The sequence below is a fragment of the Ranitomeya imitator genome, chromosome 1 (assembly GCF_032444005.1).
Source record: "Ranitomeya imitator isolate aRanImi1 chromosome 1, aRanImi1.pri, whole genome shotgun sequence".
NCBI classification, from domain to species: domain Eukaryota; kingdom Metazoa; phylum Chordata; class Amphibia; order Anura; family Dendrobatidae; genus Ranitomeya; species Ranitomeya imitator.
In genome coordinates this window covers 421011111-421032181 of record NC_091282.1, presented here as the reverse complement: position 1 = coordinate 421032181, position 21071 = coordinate 421011111, and positions in this window count along the sequence as shown.

Here is a 21071-nt window from a genome sequence, read left to right as displayed (position 1 = left end):
ACTGGGTGAATGTGGAGGATGCAGGGTCCACAGGGTACATCAATTTCAGGACAGTTGTGCCTAGCCCACGGTCTAGGAAACAGTTGGCTGTAGGCGTTCGCACCCCCTCCTCCTCCTCCTCGTCCTCCTGCAGAAGCGACAGCTCTTCCACAGACCGCAGTCGGCCAACCACTCCATCGGCAGCTGACACTGTTGCACACCACTTGTCCCATTATGGGCCAGCTACTGGCAAGCGTCAGCAGGCTGTATTGGCTATGAAGTGTTTGGGCAACAACAGACACACCGCGGAAGTTCTGTCCGAGTTCTTGCAACAAGAAACGCAGTCGTGGCTGGGCACAGTAGAACTTGAGGCAGGCAAGGTAGTGAGTGATAACAGAAGGAATTTCATGGCTGCCATCTCCCTTTCCCAACTGAAACACAATCCTTGCCTGGCTCACACCTTAAACCTGGTGGTGCAGTGCTTATTGAAAACTTATCCTGGGTTCTCCGACCTGCTCCTCAAAGTACGTGGACTTTGCTCACATATCCGACGTTCGCCTGTACACTCCAGCCGTATGGAGACCTATCAGCGGTCTTTGAACCTTCCCCAGCATCGCCTAATCATAGACGTTGCAACAAGGTGGAACTCAACACTGCACATGCTTCAGAGACTGTGCCAACAGAGGCGGGCTGTTATGTTTTTGTGGGAGGATACACATACACGGGCAGGCAGTAGGATGGCAGACATGGAGTTGTCAGGTGTGCAGTGGTCGAAGATACAAGACATGTGTCAAGTCCTTCAGTGTTTTGAGGAATGCACACGGCTGGTTAGTGCAGACAACGCCATAATAAGCATGAGCATCCCCCTAATGTGTCTGCTGATGCAAAGTTTGACGCACATAAAGGATCAGGCGTCTGCACCAGAGGAAGAGGAAAGCCTTGATGACAGTCAGCCATTGTCTGGTCAGGGCAGTGAACAGGACGAGGTAGCAGGCGAAGAGGAGGTGGAGGACGAGGAGGATGATGGGGATGAGTATATTTTTAATGAGGAAGCTTTCCCGGGGGCACTGGAAATTGGTTGCGTGGCAAGGCCGCGTTCTGGTTTTTTGAGGGACACAAGTGACGTAGATTTGCCTGAAACTGCCCCTCAACCAATCACAACCACAGATTTGATAACTGGAACTTTGGCCCACATGGCGGATTATGCCTTACGTATCCTCAAAAGGGACACACGCATTACTAAAATGATGAACGATGACGATTACTGGTTGGCCTGCCTCCTTGATCCACGCTATAAAGGCAAATTGCAAAATATTATGCCACATGAGAACTTGGAACTAATATTAGCAACCAAACAATCAACTCTTGTTGACCGTTTGCTTCAGGCATTCCCAGCACACAGCGCACGTGATCGTTCTCACACGAGCTCCAGGGGGCAGCAGACCAGGAGTGTTAGGGGTGCACACATCAGAAGTGGCGTTGGACAGAGGGGTTTTCTGACCAGGTTGTGGAGTGATTTTGCTATGACCGCAGACAGGACAGGTACTGCTGCATCAATTGAAAGTGACAGGAGACAACATTTGTCCAGTATGGTTACTATTTTTCATCCCTTATCGATGTTCTCCCTCAACCGTCATTCCCATTTGATTACTGGGCATCAAAATTAGACACCTGGCCAGAATTGGCAGAATATGCATTGCAGGAGCTTGCTTGCCCGGAAGCTAGTGTCCTATCAGAAAGAGTATTCAGTGCTGCAGGTTCAATATTAACCGAAAAAAGGACTCGTCTGGCTACCCAAAATGTTGATGATCTAACATTCATTAAAATGAACCACAACTGGATTTCGAATTCTTTTGCCCCACCTTGCCCGGCAGACACCTAGCTTTCCTATGAAAAGCTCTTGCCTGTGGACTACTGTGAATTACTTTTCGAATGTCTAATTTGCTGCAGCTGATTGTCCAGCATACGACATGTTTACACCTCCCTAAATGGCCAAACTCCCCACACGGGGCCATGGTATCGCGACTTGGCGCAAGCACCCGTGAGAGTGCGGTTTCTCTGAAGAGGTGGGTGTGCCCGCTTTTGGTCGATGGCACTGCCACTGGGTCCCTCATAGTACAATAAAGTTTCTCTGGCGGTGGTGGTGCGCACCCAACGTCAGACACACTGTTGTAACATGAGGGGCCCTGGGCCTGTACCGCCGGCCACAAGAGAGTTCACCCAACCCCAGGTCAAACATTGCTCTACCACTTCCACAGTTATCTCTCACAGTACCACCAATGTGTAGTCTATGCGCTGACATCCTTCCATTCCTGCCACTGACAATACCATTGTGTTGACACGTATGATGGTACTTAACATAGTCAGGGGCAGTGTCCTCTATTTACCACAGTAAATACTTTGCGCTAAATTAGTAGGTCTGAAACTACGCAGAGGATCCCACCCCTGAACCTAATGATTGCACCCTTTAGTGTTTTCGTTTTGTTTTAATGCGAGACATTCACATTTATTTATTGTTTTGGACTACTAACTGGCAGACACTCATTACAATCGGCCTCCGCTGACCAGACCACTGCTGCCCGTCTACCCCTGGAACCAATTTTAAATTGCCCACAGCCAGCCCATTTTATTATGTTAGGCCTTCGAAGCCTGTCTGCGGCCCGTTCTTTCAACTACTACTACACTGACCTGTCTACTGCTGCCCGTGTTGCCAGACGTTGTGGTTTCCCCTTGCAGCCTTTGCAGAACCCTATTCCTTTAAGGGGGATTGATGCTACACCGTTGGCTAAAAATAAATCTCAGTTTTGGACACAGCTGACCACGCGCATGGCGCCAGCCCATCAGGAAGATTGTCGTTTTCTGGTGTTGCATAATTTGCATGATGATATTGTGCTGGGTTTTCCATGGTTACAGCTACATAATCCGGTGTTAGATTGGAAATCTATGTCTGTGACTAGTTGGGGTTGTCAGGGGGTTCATGGTCACGTTCCTTTGATGTCAATTTCCTCTTCCCCCTCTTCTGAAATTCCTGAATTTTTGTCAGATTTCCAGGATGTATTCGATGAGCCCAAATCCAGTTCCCTTCCACCGCATAAGGACTGTGATTGTGCTATTGACTTGATTCCAGGTTGTAAATTCCCTAAGGGCCGACTTTTCAACCTGTCTGTGCCAGAACATGCCGCCATGCGGAGCTATATTAAGGAGTCTTTGGAGAAGGGGCATATTCGGTCATCTTCTTCACCATTGGGAGCAAGTTTTTTTTTTGTTGCCAAGAAGGATGGCTCCTTGAGACCGTGTATTGATTATCGCCTCTTGAATAAGATCACGGTCAAATTTCAATACCCTTTGCCTTTGCTTACTGATTTGTTTGCTAGGATTAAGGGGGCTAGCTGGTTTACTAAGATTGACCTTCGAGGGGCATATAATCTTATTCGTATTAAGCAGAGTGACGAATGGAAAACTGCATTTAATACGCCCGAAGGCCATTTTGAATACCTTGTGATGCCATTCGGACTCTCTAATGCCCCATCTGTGTTCCAATCCTTCATGCATGATATCTTTCAGAGTTATCTTGATAAATTCATGGGTGTATATTTGGATGATATTTTGATTTTTTCCGATGATTTGGAGTCTCATGTGAAACAGGTCAGGATGGTATTTCAGATCCTCTGTAATAATGCTTTATTTGTGAAGGGGTCGAAGTGCCTCTTTGGAGTGCAGAAGGTTTCTTTTTTGGGCTTCATTTTTTCTCCCTCATCTATAGAAATGGATCCGGTTAAGGTTCAGGCCATTCATGATTGGATTCAGCCCACATCTGTGAAGAGCCTTCAGAAATTCTTGGGCTTTGCTAATTTTTATCGTTGTTTCATTGCCAACTTCTCCAGTGTGGTTAAACCTCTGACCGATTTGACGAAGAAAGGCGCTGATGTGACGAATTGGTCCTCTGCGGCTGTTTCTGCCTTTCAGGAGCTTAAACGCCGTTTTACTTCTGCCCCTGTGTTGCGTCAGCCGGATGTTTCTCTTCCATTTCAGGTTGAGGTTGATGCGTCTGAGATTGGGGCAGGGGCCGTTTTGTCTCAGAGGAATTCTGATGGTTCCTTGATGAAACCGTGTGCCTTCTTTTCTCGGAAGTTTTCGCCTGCGGAACGCAATTATGATGTTGGCAATCGGGAGTTGTTGGCTATGAAGTGGGCATTTGAGGAGTGGCAACATTGGCTTGAGGGGGCCAAGCACCGTATTGTGGTCCTGACCGATCATAAGAATCTGATTTACCTCGAGTCTGCCAAACGACTGATTCCTAGACAGGCTCGATGGTCCCTGTTTTTCTCCCATTTTGATTTTGTGGTCTCGTACCTTCCTGGTACCAAGAATGTTAAGGCGGATGCCCTCTCTAGGAGTTTTTTTCCTCATTCCCCTGGGGTTCTTGAGCCGGTCAGCATTCTGAAAGAACGGGTGATTCTTTCTGCCATCTCCCCTGATTCACGACGGGTTCTTCAGGAATTTCAGGCTAATAAACCTGACCGCTGTCCAGTGGGGAAACTGTTTGTTCCTGATAGATGGACTAGTAAAGTGATTTATGAGGTTCATTGTTCTGTGTTGGCTGGCCATCCTGGGATTTTTGGTACCAGAGATTTGGTTGGTAGGTCCTTTTGGTGGCCTTCTTTGTATGTGCGTTCTTTTGTGCAGTCCTGTGGGATTTGTGCGGGGGCTAAGCCTTGCTGTTCCCGCGCTAGTGGGTTGCTTCTGCCTTTGCCGGTCCCTGAGAGACCTTGGACGCATATTTCTATGGATTTTATTTCAGATCTTCCGGTGTCCCAGAGGATGTTGGTTATCTGGGTAGTTTGTGACCGGTTTTCTAAGATTGTTCATTTGGTACCTTTACCTAAATTGCCTTCCTCTTCTGATTTGGTTCCGTTGTTTTTTCAGCATGTGGTTCGTTTGCATGGCATTGTGATAGAAATATTTATATCATGTAGATCTCACTTGCATGTATACTCCTCTATAATCATATATGCTCATATAAACGCAAATATATCTATATACATTATAATCAATGGCTTAAAATGGCTGACATAAACTAATACAAGCTAGACAGACTGTTCGGTATTTTCCACCCAAAAAGCAGAACTCCAGATGTATTAAGTGCTGATGAGATGTCTCAACTTTGTCCCAGATGCAGAGAACTTCATTTTAGTTGCTTAACCCCTTTCTGCCATTAGACGTACTATTCTGTCCATGTGGGGTGGGCTTTACTTCCCAAGGACGGAATAGTACGTCATAGGCGATCGGCCGCGCTCTCGGGGGGGAGCGCGGCCGATCGCGGCCGGGTGTCAGCTGCTTATCGCAGCTGACATCCGGCACTATGTGCCAGGAGCGGTCACGGACCGCCCCCGGCACATTAACCCCCGGCACACCGCGATCAAACATGATCGCGATGTGCCGGCGGTGCAGGGAAGCATCGCGCAGGGAGGGGGCTCCCTGCGGGCTTCCCTGAGACCCCCGCAGCAACGCGATGTGATCGCGTTGCTCCAGGGGTCTCTTACCTCCTCCCTGCAGCAAGTCCCGGATCCAAGATGGCTGCGGATCCGGGTCCTGCAGGGAGGGAGGTGGCTTACCAAGTGCCTGCTCAGAGCAGGCACTTGGTAACGCTGCAGCGCTGTTTGACAGATCGGTGATCTGTCAGAGTGCTGTGCAAACTGGCAGATCACCGATCTGTATTGTCCCCCCCGGGGCAAAGTAAAAAAGTTAAAAAAAATTTTACAAGTGTGTAAAAAAAAAAAAAAAAAAACAATCCTAAATAATGAAAAAAAAAAAATATTATTCCCATAAATACATTTCTTTATCTAAATAAAAAAAACAAAACAATAAAAGTACACATATTTAGTATCGCCGCGTCCATAACGACCCGACCTATAAAACTGGCCCACTATTTAACCCCTTCAGTAAACACCGTAAGAAAAAAAAAAAAAACAAGGCAAAAAATAACGCTTTATTTTCATACCGCCGAACAAAAAGTGGAATAACACGTGATCAAAAAGACAGATATAAATAATCATGTTACCGCTGAAAGCGTCATCTTGTCCCGCAAAAAACGAGCTGCCATACAGCAACATCAGCAAAAAAATAAAAAAGTTATAGTCCTCAGAGTAAAGCGATGCAAAAATAATTATTTTTTCTATAAAATAGTTTTTATCGTATAAAAGTGCCAAAACATAAAAAAAATGATATAAATGAGGTGTCGCTGTAATCGTACTGACCCGAAGAATAAAACTGCTTTATCAATTTTACCAAACGCGGAACGGTATAAACGCCTCCCCCAAAAGAAATTCATGAATAGCTGGTTTTTGCTAATTCTGCCTCACAAAAATCGGAATAAAAAGCGATCAAAAAACGTCACGAGCCCGAACGTGTTACCAATAAAAATGTCAACTCGTCCCGCAAAAAACAAGACCTCACATGACTCTGTGGACTCAAATATGGAAAAATTATAGCTCTCAAAATGTGGTAACGCAAAAAATATTTTTTGCAATAAATAGCGTCTTTCAGTGAGTGACGGCTGCCAATCATAAAAATCCGCTAAAAAACCCACTATAAAAGTAAATCAAACCCCCCTTCATTACCCCCTTAGTTAGGGAAAAATAAAAAAAATTTAAAAAATTTATTTATTTCCATTTTCCCGTTAGGGTTAGGGCTAGGGTTAGGGTTAGGGCTAGGGTTAGGGTTAGGGCTAGGGTTAGGGTTAGGGCTAGGGTTAGGGTTAGGGCTAGGGTTAGGGCTAGGGTTAGGGCTAGGGTTAGGGTTAGGACTAGGGCTAGGGTTAGGGTTAGGGCTAGTGTTAGGGCTAGGGCTAGGGTTATGGTTAGGGCTAGGGTTTGGGCTAGGGTTAAGGCTACAGTTAGGGTAAAGGCTACAGTTAGGGTTAAGGCTACAGTTAGGGTTAAGGCTACAGTTAGGGTTAAGGCTACAGTTAGGGATGGGGCTAAAGTTAGGGTTAGGGTTTGGATTACATTTGCGGTTGGGAATAGGGTTGGGATTAAGGTTAGGGGTGTGGTTAGGGTTACCGTTGGAATTAGGGTTAGGGGTGTGTTTGGATTAGGGTTTCAGTTATAATTGGGGGGTTTCCACTGTTTAGACACATCAGGGGCTCTCCAAACGCGACATGGCGTCCGATCTCAATTCCAGCCAATTCTACGTTGAAAAAGTAAAACAGTGCTCCTTCCCTTCCGAGCTCTCCCGTGTGCCCAAACAGGAGTTTACCCCAACATATGGGGTATCAGCGTACTCAGGACAAATTGGACAACAACATTTGGGGTCCAATTTCTCCTGTTACCTTTGGGAAAATACAAAACTGGGGGCTAAAAAATAATTTTGGGGGGAATTTTTTTTTTTTTGACGGCTCTGCGTTAGAAACTGTAGTGAAACACTTGGGGGCTCAAAGTTCTCACAACACATCTAAATAAGTTCCTTTGGGGGTCTAGTTTAAAATATGGGGTCACTTGTGGGGGGTTTCTACTGTTTAGGTACATTAGGGGCTCTGCAAACGCAATGTGACGCCTGCAGACCATTCCATCTAAGTCTGTATTTCAAATGGCGCTCCTTCCCTTCCGAGCCTTCCCATGTGCCCAAATGGTGGTTCCCCCCACATATGGGGTATCAGCGCACTCAGGACAAATTGCACAACAACTTTTGGGGTCCAATTTCTCCTGTTACCCTTGGGAAAATACAAAACTGCGGGCTAAAAAATAATATTTGTGGGAAAAAATTTTTGTTTTATTTTTACGGCTCTGCATTATAAACTTCTGTGAAGCTCTTGGTGGGTCAAAGTGCTCACCACACATCTAGATAAGTTCCTTAGGGGGTCTACTTTCCCAAATGGTGTCACTTGTTGGGGGTTTCAATATTTAGGCACCTCAGTGGCTCTCCAAACGCAACATGGCGTCTCATCTCAATTCCTGTGAATTTTGCATTGAAAAGTCAAACGGCGCTCCTTCCCTTCCGAGCTCTCCCATGCGCCCAAACAGTGGTTTACCCCCATATATGGGGTATCAGCGTACTCAGGACAAATTTTACAACAACTTTTTTGTTCCAATTTCTTCTCTTACCATTGGGAAAATAAAAAATTGGGGGCGAAAAGATCATTTTTTTTCACAAAAATTATTTTTTATTTTTACGGTTCTGCATTATAAACTTCTGTGAAGCACTTGGTGGGTCAAAGTGCTCACCACACCTCTAGATAAGTTCCTTAGGGGGTCTACTTTCCAAAATGGTGTCACATGTGGGGGGTTTCAATGTTTAGGCACATCAGTGGCTCTCCAAACGCAACATGGCGTCCCATCTCAATTCCAGTCAATTTTGCATTAAAAAGTCTAATGGCGCTCCTTCGCTTCCAAGCTCTGTCATGCGCCCAAACTTATGTGGTATCGGCGTACTCAGGACAAATTGTACAACAAGGTTTGGGGTCCATTTTCTCCTGTAACTATTGGCAAAATAAAACAAATTGGAGCTGAAGTAAATTTTTTGTGAAAAAAAGTTAAATGTTCATTTTTATTTAAACATTCCAAAAATTCCTGTGAAACACCTGAAGGGTTAATAAACTTCTTGAATGTGGTTTTGAGAACCTTTAGGGGTGCAGCTTTTAGAATGGTGTCACACTTGGGTATTTTCGATCATATAGACCCCTCAAAATGACTTCAAATGAGATGTGGTCCCTAAAATAAAATGGTGTTGTAAAAATGAGAAATTGCTGGTCAACTTTTAACCCTTATAACTCCCTAACAAAAAAAAATTTTAGTTCCAAAATTGTGCTGATGTAAAGTAGACATGTGGGAAATGTTACTTATTAAGTATTTTGTGTGACATATCTCTGTGATTTAATTGCATAAAAATTCAAAGTTGGAAAATTGCGAAATTTTCAAAATTTTCCCCATGTTTCCGTTTTTTTCACAAATAAACGCAGGTAATATCAAAGAAATATTACCACTATCATGAAGTACAATATGTCACGAGAAAACAATGTCAGAATCACTGGGATCCGTTGAAGCGTTCCAGAGTTATAACATCACAAAGGGACAGTGGTCAGAATTGTAAAAATTGTCCCGGTCCATAACGTGCAAACCACCCTTGGGGGTAAAGGGGTTAATCAGCAATCATATGTGCATTAATCACAATATCTAATATATAATTGCCTAGAATACTACTTCCTGCAATTTGTGCCAACTTCCTGTCCGGAGCTAATGTCCGGAGATAATGTCCGGAGCTAATGTCCGGAGATAAGTGACGTCAACAGTGTCCAGTGTCTGATTGGTTGCCGCCTGCTGCGAGCGACCAATCAGAAACGTGCCGTACTGTGACACACTCCGCCCGCCATTTTGGTGTGATTTTTGAATTTTTACCTCACAGCAAGTTTCTACTGCGTGGAGGCGGGCCCAGTGACGTTGCTCTTCAAGCCTCTGCCGAATTTCGTCAAAAAAATGATAATACCATTTACCAAAACTATATATATTTAGTTGTGAAGTGGTTCAGTGACATTTTCACACCAATTTTGAACTTTTGTTTGGTGTTTTCTCCATATACTGCCTATTATTCACTGACTGTTGTACTGAGAGACTGCCGTTTATTAACCTCTTCTTTGCCACATTGGGTATATTGCTCTATTATTTGCCACATAAGGACATTGTCCATTATTGCCCAGCAATTTCTCTGCAATATAAACTGCCTATTTATTAATATCTGCATTCCTGCAAAGAACTATTGCCTATTATTAACTGGCTATTTTCCTACTACCTGACATTGTTCTTAAGCAAAGAACCGTTGTTGTGGCATTTGCCACAACACGCAAAGTTGTCGTCTGATGTCTTTCATCCCTCCCCTCATAAGCATGTTCATGGATCCTGTGTAACTGTACCTTAAATAACAAGAATTGTCAAGAGCTGGTGAGTGCAGCCATTTTTTGTTCTTTCTTACTATTATTTATTAATTGTATTATTTTTACATTTGAATAAATAAAGTATATATGGATTCTAGACTCCCGATTCTTTAGAATCGGGCTGCCATCTAGTCTAATATATAATTGCCTAGAATACTACTTCCTGCAATTTGTGCCAACTTCCGTGGCTTTGTCCGGAGCTAATGTCCGGAGCTAATGTCCGGAGCTAATGTCCGGAGCTAATGTCCGGAGATAAGTGACGTCAACAGTGTCCAGTGTCTGATTGGTTGCCGCCTGCTGCGAGCGACCAATCAGAAACGTGCCATACTGTGACACACTCCGCCCGCCATTTTGGTGTGATTTTTGAATTTTTACCTCACAGCAAGTTTCTACTGCGTGGAGGCGGGCCCAGTGACGTTGCTCTTCAAGCTCCTGCCGAATTTCGTCAAAAAAATGATAATACCATTTACCAAAACTATATATATTTAGTTGAGAAGTGGTTCAGTGACATTTTCACACCAATTTTGAACTTTTGTTTGGTGTTTTCTCCATATACTGCCTATTATTCACTGACTGTTATACTGAGAGACTGCCGTTTATTAACCTCTTCTTTGCCACATTGGGTATATTGCTCTATTATTTGCCACATAAGGACATTGTCCATTATTGCCCAGCAATTTCTCTGCAATATAAACTGCCTATTTATTAATATCTGCATTCCTGCAAACAACTAACGCCTATTATTAACTGGCTATTTTCCTACTACCTGACACTGCCCACAACACGCAAAGTTGTCGTCTGATGTCTTTCATCCCTCCCCTCATAAGCATGTTCATGGATCCTGTGTAACTGTACCTTAAATAACAAGAATTGTCAAGAGCTGGTGAGTGCAGCCATTTTTTGTTCTTTCTTACTATTATTTATTAATTGTATTATTCTTACATTTGAATAAATAAAGTATATATGGATTCTAGACTCCCGATTCTTTAGAATCGGGCTGCCATCTAGTTCCATATATATTCAGATAACCAATAACAGAGGAGCTAGACAATATGTTAATTAACTAACCACCCCTAACCACTCCTTTCTATATGCAATTATAAAACTATGTATCAGGAAATAAGGAGTCAGTATTGATGGAATGCTTTCCTGTCACAATCGTGTACAGACTCATTCTTGATGAGCGTTCAAAATGCTCAGTCTTATTGGGAACGGCCACAGCACACACGGGATAGATTTATCCAACCCAAATTTCCATATCAAATGGCGCCCAACGAGGCATGGATGAAACACATGGCAACCCCGCTGACCGGAGAGACGGAGGTGTTGGCCACGGCCTTGGTTCACGGGACGGAGACTGCGCAGCTCCATAAGTAAGGTAAGAAAATGTTATCATCTTACCTGAAAGTCCCCTGTGCCCAGTCCGGGTCTATACCTCTTGCCGGTCAGGTGTGGTCACCACCGCATTCCCAAGTAGTGTAAAAAGTCCAAAGCCTGTACCCAAAACCCTGGGATCAAGGTGTCTGCTGTGTGCCGTTTTTGTGTTCTGTGTTTGTGTAAGATCCGGGAGACAGTTGGATGGAACAGTGACTGTTTGTGGTTGCTGGGTAACAGACTGCAGGAAGTCAAATCACTCGATAAGTTATTGCAGGATACCCATGCATAGGAGGAACAGGTAGTTCCGGGGCAGGTGGCTCCATATCCAGGCACACGGGTAGTGATAACTTAGAGGGCTACTGCAGATTCCCGTAGTGGCGGCTATCCAGTTAGGATGACGGACCGGGGTGGTAGATATCCTGCCTGCTGTGTTTCTCACTCAGGCGGCCCGGGCACAGGTGTGCTCAGTGACATTGGCAGTAGTCTGTTCCCAGCGCAACCTGCACGTGTCACAGAATAATTAAATGGGCATCTCCGGGATGTCTGTATCTGTTTCTGTTTGTGTCACGTAGGCTGCTTTAAGAGCATATAATTGTATAGAGAAGTTTTTTTTTCTCTTCCTCTTTTTCCTTTTCCACGCCGCAAGCAGAGATATATGCATTGTAAATCACACTGTCACAACCGTTTTTTGTTTTGTTTTTTTTTTCTCTTCTTTTTGTTGCTAAGTTTCCTGTTTTCGCATATATCTGGCTATGGTATAACATTTATTTGAAGAGGTGAAACTAAATGATATCTATCATTTTTGATGTGACATACGTGATTTTTGGGTAAAACAGCAGCTGCTGATAAAAAGGGGAAGTGTGTCTCTGACTGCATTTGAGCGCAGAGTACAGAAAAAAAAAGAGGGGGGAGAAGAGAAGCCGTTTTAATTTTATTTTATTATCGTATATACTCGAGTATAAGCCGAGATTTACAGCCCATTTTTTTTGGGCTGAAAGTCCCCCTCTCGGCTTATACTCGAGTCATATACCCGGGGGTCGGCAGGGGAGGGGGAGCGGGGGCTGTGTAGTTATATTTACCTGCTGCGGCGCGGTCCCTGCAGTCCCTGTCTTCCACGGCGCTGCAGATTCTTACTGTATTGAGAGGTCACATGGCACCGCTGATTACAGAAATGAATAGGCGGCTCCACCTCCCATAGAGGAGGAGCCGCATATTCATTGCTGTAAATGATCGGTAACTGTGACCGCTCAATTACAGGAAGAAGCTGCAGCGCCGGGGAAGCAGGGACTGCAGGGACCGCGCCAGGAGCAGGTAAGTATACGGGGAGCGCAGTGTCATGATTCCAATGGCAGGGAATCACAAAAGGACAAGCACCAACGAGCTCTAGGGTGATGGAACCTGAGCTGACCGCGACCCTAAACCTGAACACACAAATAACAATTGCCGGGGAACGTGCCTATGTTGATCCTAGACGTCTCGCACCAGCCGAAGATCTAACTTCCCCTATTAGAAGAAACACAGACCTCTCTTGCCTCCAGAGAAATACCCCACAGAAATAGCAGCCCCCCCACATATAATGACGGTGAAATGAGAGGAAGGCACATACACAGTATGAAAACAGATTCAGCAAAATGAGGCCCACTAAAACTAGATAGCAGAGGATACAAAAGTAAACTGCGCGGTCAGCAAAAAACCCTTCAAAAAACCATCCTGTAATTACTTGAACTCATGTTCCAACTCATGGAACATGAGGAGCAATTACAGCCCACTAAAGCAACCAGCAGCAAAGAGACAATTATATGCAAGCTGGACAAGACAAAAATAAAGCAAAACGTGGAACAAGAAAATCAAAACTTAGCTTGTCCTGAAGATTACTGAAGCCAGAAGCTGAGGAAACAAAACACTCTGATAACCTTGATAGCCGGCGGGGAAATGACAAGAAAGCCCGGTTAAATAGGAAACTCCCAAATCCTAATAGAACAGGTGGACACCAGAGACAGCAGAACACAAATCACCCAGTACCATCAGTAACCACCAGAGGGAGCCCAAAAACAGAACTCACAACAGTACCCCCCCCTTGAGGAGGGGTCACCGAACCCTCACGAGAACCACCAGGGCGACCAGGATGAGCCCTATGAAAAGCGTGGACCAAATCATCAGCATGAACATCAGAGGCAACCACCCAAGAATTATCCTCCTGACCATAACCCTTCCACTTGACCAAATATTGGAGTTTCCGTCTGGAAACACGAGAATCCAAGATCTTCTCCACAACATACTCCAATTCTCCCTCCACCAGCACCGGAGCAGGAGGCTCAAGCGAAGGAACAACAGGTACCTCATACCTCCGCAACAACGACCGATGGAACACATTATGAATAGCAAACGATGCCGGGAGATCCAAATGAAACGACACAGGGTTAAGAATTTCCAAGATCCTATAAGGACCGATGAACCGAGGCTTGAACTTAGGAGAAGAGACCTTCATAGGAACAAAACGAGAAGACAACCACACCAAGTCCCCAACACGAAGTCGAGGACCCACGTGGCGACGGCGATTAGCAAACTGCTGAGCCTTCTCCTGGGACAACTTCAAATTGTCCACCACATGACTCCAAATCCGATGCAACCTATCCACCACCATGTCCACTCCAGGACAATCAGAAGGCTCCACCTGACCAGAGGAAAAACGAGGATGAAACCCCGAATTACAAAAAAAAGGAGAAACCAAAGTAGCAGAACTAGCCCGATTATTAAGGGCAAACTCGGCCAGCGGCAAAAAGGTAACCCAGTCATCCTGATCAGCAGAAACAAAACACCTCAAATAAGTTTCCAAGGTCTGATTAGTTCGCTCCGTCTGGCCATTCATCTGAGGATGGAATGCAGACGAAAAGGACAAATCAATGCCCATCTTAGCACAGAACGTCCGCCAAAATCTAGACACAAACTGGGATCCCCTGTCAGAAACGATGTTCTCCGGAATCCCATGCAAACGAACCACGTTCTGGAAAAACAGAGGGACCAACTCAGAGGAGGAAGGCAACTTAGGCAACGGCACAAGATGAACCATTTTAGAAAAGCGGTCACACACAACCCAGATGACAGACATTTTTTGAGAGACAGGGAGATCCGAAATAAAGTCCATGGAAATGTGCGTCCAAGGCCTCTTCAGGATAGGCAAAGGTGACAACAATCCACTGGCTCGAGAACAGCAAGGCTTAGCCCGAGCACAAACCTCACAAGACTGCACAAAAGAACGCACATCCCTCGACAAGGAAGGCCACCAAAAAGACCTGGCCACCAAGTCTCTAGTACCAAATATTCCAGGATGTCCTGCCAACGCAGAAGAATGGACCTCGGAGATGACTCTACTGGTCCAACTATCCGGAACAAACAGTCTCTCAGGCGGACAACGATCAGGTTTACCCGCCTGAAACTCCTGCAAAGCACGTCGCAAGTCTGGGAAGACGGCCGACAAAATCACCCCATCCCTAAGGATACCAGTGGGCTCAGAATTTCCAGGGGAGTCAGGCACAAAACTCCTAGAAAGAGCATCCGCCTTCACATTCTTTGAACCTGGCAGGTATGAAACCACAAAATTGAAACGAGAGAAAAACAGTGACCAACGAGCCTGTCTAGGATTCAGACGCCTGGCAGACTCAAGGTAAATCAGATTTTTGTGATCAGTCAAGACCACCACACGATGTCTAGCACCCTCCAGCCAATGACGCCACTCCTCAAATGCCCACTTCATGGCCAAAAGTTCCCAATTACCCACATCATAATTCCGCTCAGCGGGCGAAAATTTTCTAGAAAAGAACGCACATGGCTTCATCACCGAGCAATCGGAGCTTCTCTGTGACAAAACCGCCCCCGCTCCAATCTCGGAAGCATCAACCTCAACTTGGAAAGGAAGTGAAACATCAGGCTGACGCAACACAGGAGCAGAAGAAAACCGGCGTTTAAGTTCCTGAAAGGCCTCCACAGCCGCAGGAGACCAATCAGCAACATCAGCACCCTTCTTAGTCAAATCCGTCAAAGGCTTAACAACACTAGAAAAATTAGTTATAAAACGACGATAGAAATTAGCAAAGCCTAAGAACTTCTGCAGACTCTTAAGAGATGCAGGCTGCGTCCAGTCACAAATAGCCCGAACCTTGACGGGATCCATCTCAATAGTAGAAGGGAAAAAATTATACCCCAAGAAAGAAATCTTCTGGACTCCAAAGAGACACATTGAGCCCTTTACAAACAAGGAATTAGCCCGCAGGACCTGAAACACCTTCCTGACCTGCTGAACATGAGACTCCCAGTCATCAGAAAAAACCAAAATATCATCCAAATACACAATCATAAATTTATCCAGATATTCACGGAAAATATCATGCATAAAGGACTGGAAGACTGAAGGAGCATTAGAAAGTCCGAAAGGCATTACCAAATACTCAAAATGGCCCTCAGGCGTATTAAATGCGGTTTTCCACTCATCACCTTGCTTTATTCGTATAAGATTATACGCACCCCGAAGATCAATCTTAGTGAACCATTTTGTCCCCTTAATGCGAGCAAACAAATCAGTCAACAAAGGCAAAGGATACTGATATTTTACGGTAATCTTATTCAAAAGACGATAATCTATACAAGGCCTCAAGGACCCATCTTTTTTGGCCACGAAAAAAAAACCTGCTCCCAAAGGGGACGAAGATGGACGGATATGTCCCTTTTCCAAGGACTCCTTAACATAATCCCGCATAGCAGTATGCTCTGGCACTGACAGATTGAACAAACGACCTTTAGGAAATTTACTACCAGGAATTAAATCTATAGCACAATCGCAATCCCTGTGAGGAGGAAGCGAACTGAGCTTAGGCTCCTCAAAAACATCCCGATAATCAGACAAAAATACAGGAACCTCAAAAGGAGTAGATGAAGCGATAGAAATCGGAGGTGCATCATCATGAACCCCCTGACATCCCCAGCTTAACACAGACATTGTTTTCCAGTCAAGGACTGGATTATGGGTTTGTAACCATGGCAGACCAAGTACTAGAACATCATGTAAATTATACAATACCAGGAAGCGAATCACCTCCTGATGAACGGGAGTCATACGCATGGTCACTTGTGTCCAGTACTGAGGTTTATTCATAGCTAAAGGTGTAGAGTCAATTCCCTTCAAAGGAATAGGGACTTCCAGAGGCTCAAGACTAAACCCACATCGCTTGGCAAATGACCAATCCATAAGACTCAGGGCAGCGCCTGAATCTACATAGGCATCGACGGAAATGGATGATAATGAGCAAATCAGAGTCACAGACAGAATGAACTTAGACTGTAACGTACTAATGGCAACAGACTTATCAACCTTTTTTGTGCGTTTAGAGCATGGTGATATAACATGAGCTGAATCACCACAATAAAAGCACAACCCATTTTTCCGCCTATAGTTTTGCCGTTCACTTCTAGACTGAACTCTATCACATTGCATTGTCTCAAGTGCCTGTTCAGAAGACACCGCCAAATGGTGCACAGGTTTGCGCTCCCGTAAACGCCGATCAATCTGAATAGCCATAGTCATAGACTCATTCAGACCCGTAGGCGCAGGGAACCCCACCATAACATCTTTAATGGCCTCAGAAAGGCCATCTCTGAACTTTGCAGCCAGGGCGCACTCATTCCACTGAGTAAGCACTGACCATTTCCGAAATTTTTGACAATATATTTCTGCTTCATCTTGCCCCTGAGAGAGAGCTAATAAAGCTTTTTCAGCCTGAATCTCCTGGTTAGGTTCCTCATAGAGCAAACCTAATGCCAGAAAAAACGCATCCACATTAAGCAACGCAGGATCCCCTGGTGCCAATGCAAATGCCCAATTTTGAGGGTCACCCCGCAGGAAAGATATAATAATCTTAACCTGCTGAGCAGGGTCTCCAGAAGAGCGAGATTTCAAAGAAAGGAACAGCTTGCAATTGTTCCTAAAATTCAGAAAACTAGATCTATCTCCAGCAAAGAACTCTGGAATAGGAATTCTAGGTTCAGACATAGGAGCATGTACAACAAAATCTTGTATATTTTGAACCTTAGCAGCAAGATTATTCAAGCTGGAAGCTAAACTCTGGACGTCCATGATAAACAGCTAAGGTCAGAGCCATTCAAGGATTAAGAGGAGGAAAAAAAAAAAATCATTCTGGCTGCAATTAAGGCTAGGCAGCAACCTCAGAGGAGAAAAAAAAAAAAAAAAAACTTCCTCAGACTACTTTTCCTCCTACTTCAGCCCAAACATTTTAGGCCGGCTATACTGTCATGATTCCAATGGCAGGGAATCACAAAAGGACAAGCACCAACGAGCTCTAGGGTGATGGAACCTGAGCTGACCGCGACCCTAAACCTGAACACACAAATAACAATAGCCGGGGAACGTGCCTACGTTGATCCTAGACGTCTCGCACCAGCCGAAGATCTAACTTCCCCTATTAGAAGAAACACAGACCTCTCTTGCCTCCAGAGAAATACCCCACAGAAATAGCAGCCCCCCACATATAATGACGGTGAAATGAGAGGAAGGCACATACACAGTATGAAAACAGATTCAGCAAAATGAGGCCCGCTAAAACTAGATAGCAGAGGATACAAAAGTAAACTGCGCGGTCAGCAAAAAACCCTTCAAAAAACCATCCTGTAATTACTTGAACTCATGTTCCAACTCATGGAACATGAGGAGCAATTACAGCCCACTAAAGCAACCAGCAGCAAAGAGACAATTATATGCAAGCTGGACAAGACAAAAATAAAGCAAAACGTGGAACAAGAAAATCAAAACTTAGCTTGTCCTGAAGATTACTGAAGCCAGAAGCTGAGGAAACAAAACACTCTGATAACCTTGATAGCCGGCGGGGAAATGACAAGAAAGCCCGGTTAAATAGGAAACTCCCAAATCCTAATAGAACAGGTGGACACCAGAGACAGCAGAACACAAATCACCCAGTACCATCAGTAACCACCAGAGGGAGCCCAAAAACAGAACTCACAACAGCGCAGCGCTGCGCTATATTTACCTGCTCCTCGCTCCGGTGCGGCTCCGTCTGCAGCGTCCTCTAGCAGTGACGCTCAGGTTAGAGGGCGTGGTGACTTAGTCAGTGCGCGCCCTCTGCTGAGCGTCAGTGCTGGAGACGGAGCCGCACGAGGAGCAGGTAAATATTGAAAGCGCTGGCATCCTGAGCAAGAGAGGTGAGTATCTGATTTTTTTTTCTTTATTGCAGCACCAGCAGCATTCTATATGGCACAGCTTTATATATAGAGCATCTATGGGGCCATAATCAACGGTGCAGAGCATTCTATATAGCACGGTTGTATATGGAGCATTTATGGGGCAATAATGAACGGTATGGAGCATCTATTTTTATTTTTGAAATTTACCAGTAGCTGCTGCATTTCCTACCCTAGGCTTATACTCGAGTCAATAAGTTTTCCCAGTTTTTTGTGGCGAAATTAGGGGGGTCGGCTTATACTCGGGTCGGCTTATACTCGAGTATATACGGTATTAATCTTTTGAAGGGTTTTTTCCTTCTGTCCTTCTGTCTTTGTTGCATTTTGAAGTTTTTAGACTTTTTTTTAAGTTTTTCAAAGTTTCTTTCCTTTTCTGCCTCTTCACTTTTTTGTTTAAAAGGGTTTTTTTTTCCTTTTCTGTAAAGATCCTGAGTTTTGGATCGTGTACCGAGTTTTTGATGTTTTTTTTATGTTTTGATTTCAACATATTGCACCAATTTTTGGAAGTGTTCCTTTCTTCTTTTTTTTTTCTTTTTTTTGTGTGTTTTTATATACCCATTTGTTTGAAGTTTTTTGTTGTGTTTTTTTTTTGTTTTTCTTTTTGCCATGGGGAATAAGGTGGCCAAGCAAGGAGGGTCTTTTACTTCCTGATGAGAAAACAGCCAACCAGATAGTGGTAGAACACGAAGGTGTTAAGTACGTGAAGAATTTTAGAAGGTATAAAGTATGTGAAATTCATCAGAACTGCAGAATTCAAGCTGCAGAATGGCATGACGTAGAAAGGAAAATAAGGGAAGTTAGCTGATTTTACATTGCTCAATGCTGATACATGGTATACAGTAGCAGCACAGCTTACATCGTTTAGGTGGTACAGAGAGATATGTGAGCAAACCAGGAAGTGATTTTTGTGTGTATAAGACGGGAGATATTGGATCTGCGCAGTCTGCTCTCAGCAGATTCCATGGTATAGGGAGTTTTTGCACAGTATGTGGTGCGCCCCGCCCAACCTTTGTACATGGAGATGGCGCTGTTGCTCTGACCATGCAGTCTCAGGCTGCATCTGCCATCAAAGAAGAAGGAATTTTCTTTTTTGTATCTTTTTCTCTCATTCCTCCTTTTTCTCTGTCACTCTTTCTCTCCTCCTTCTCCTCTCTCACTCTCTATCTCCTCTACACATCTACTCCTCCTTCTCCTTCTTCTCCACACCTCTTTCCTCCCTCACTCACCCTCCTTCTCTCCTCCTTCTTCCCTCCCCCACCACACCTATCTCCTCCTGCTCTTCCTTCTCCACACCCATCTCCACGCGTCTCTTCTCCTCCTCCTCTCTCTCCTTCACACCTCCCATCTCTCTCTCCTCCCTCTGTTCTCCTCCCTCCTTCTACATCACAATCCACACCTCCTCCTTCTCTTTCACCACACCCTTTGCCTCTCTCTCTCCTCCCTCTGTTCTCCTCCCTCCTTCTACATCACAGTCCACACCTCCTCCTTCTCTTTCACCACACCCTTTGCCTCCTTCTCTCTCTCCTCCACACCTCCCATCTTCTCCTCCCTCTGTTCCTCACTCCTCACCTCCTCCTCCTATACTCTTTTTCATCAACCCCTCCTCCTTCTTCTTCCTCTTCTGTGTTGCCAGCTGGGCCAACGCCCAATCCAAACAATGTGGTGCTTACAGCACAAGGCAACCCTTCTATGTTTCCAATACAGCCCAGCCTCTGACAGTCATGGTATCGGGGGAGGAAGGTGGAGATCCCCCAGTAGAAGGCACCCCCCAAGCTACAGACACATCAGGCAGCAGACAACTCAGCCTTGGGTGCAGAGGGGAAAGGACTGATATCATCATCATCATCATCTGTTGATAATGTGCAACTTCAGCACCGGTCAGAGCTGCCTACATTCACACCAACATAGAACTATAAGCCTATGCTTCAACAAGGGGGGAGACATCCACAAACAAAAAGGCAGCTTCTAATTCCAAAAATCAGCCAGAGTATGACCCCAGCACATGCTATCACAAGTATTCCTCTGATGAAGATGTGGAGGGAACATCATACATGCTGCCCAGTAGTGGAAAAGAAACCCACAGGCACCAAGAATGCAGGGGCAGATAGAGGCACCACCATTACACTATGTGCACTTCACCCCAAGTCAGGTGACCAGCATTCTCAACAATCTTCCAGACGCAGGGATGCATCCCATGCCATTTTACTGAAGAATGTAGCAGAACCAGCGAACATATATAGCTACCTGGAATGATCTCTGGGCCATAAATGGAACTGAAAAACAGGTGATGCACTCTGGCCAATCATGAAGGAACAATTCAAACTTCCAGCAGAATTATATGTACACGCTTGGGAGTCAGGGCCACAGCTAATTGAACAGCTCAGAGTGTGAGCCAAAGGTAGATTGGCAGGACAAGCCCTCAGCTTACATGACATGAGCCAAGACAAGACAGAGTCTGTAAAGAAGTTTCATGGCAGAGTAATGCAAGTATTCCAAGGTTGAGCTTCACCATTCATGACCAGAT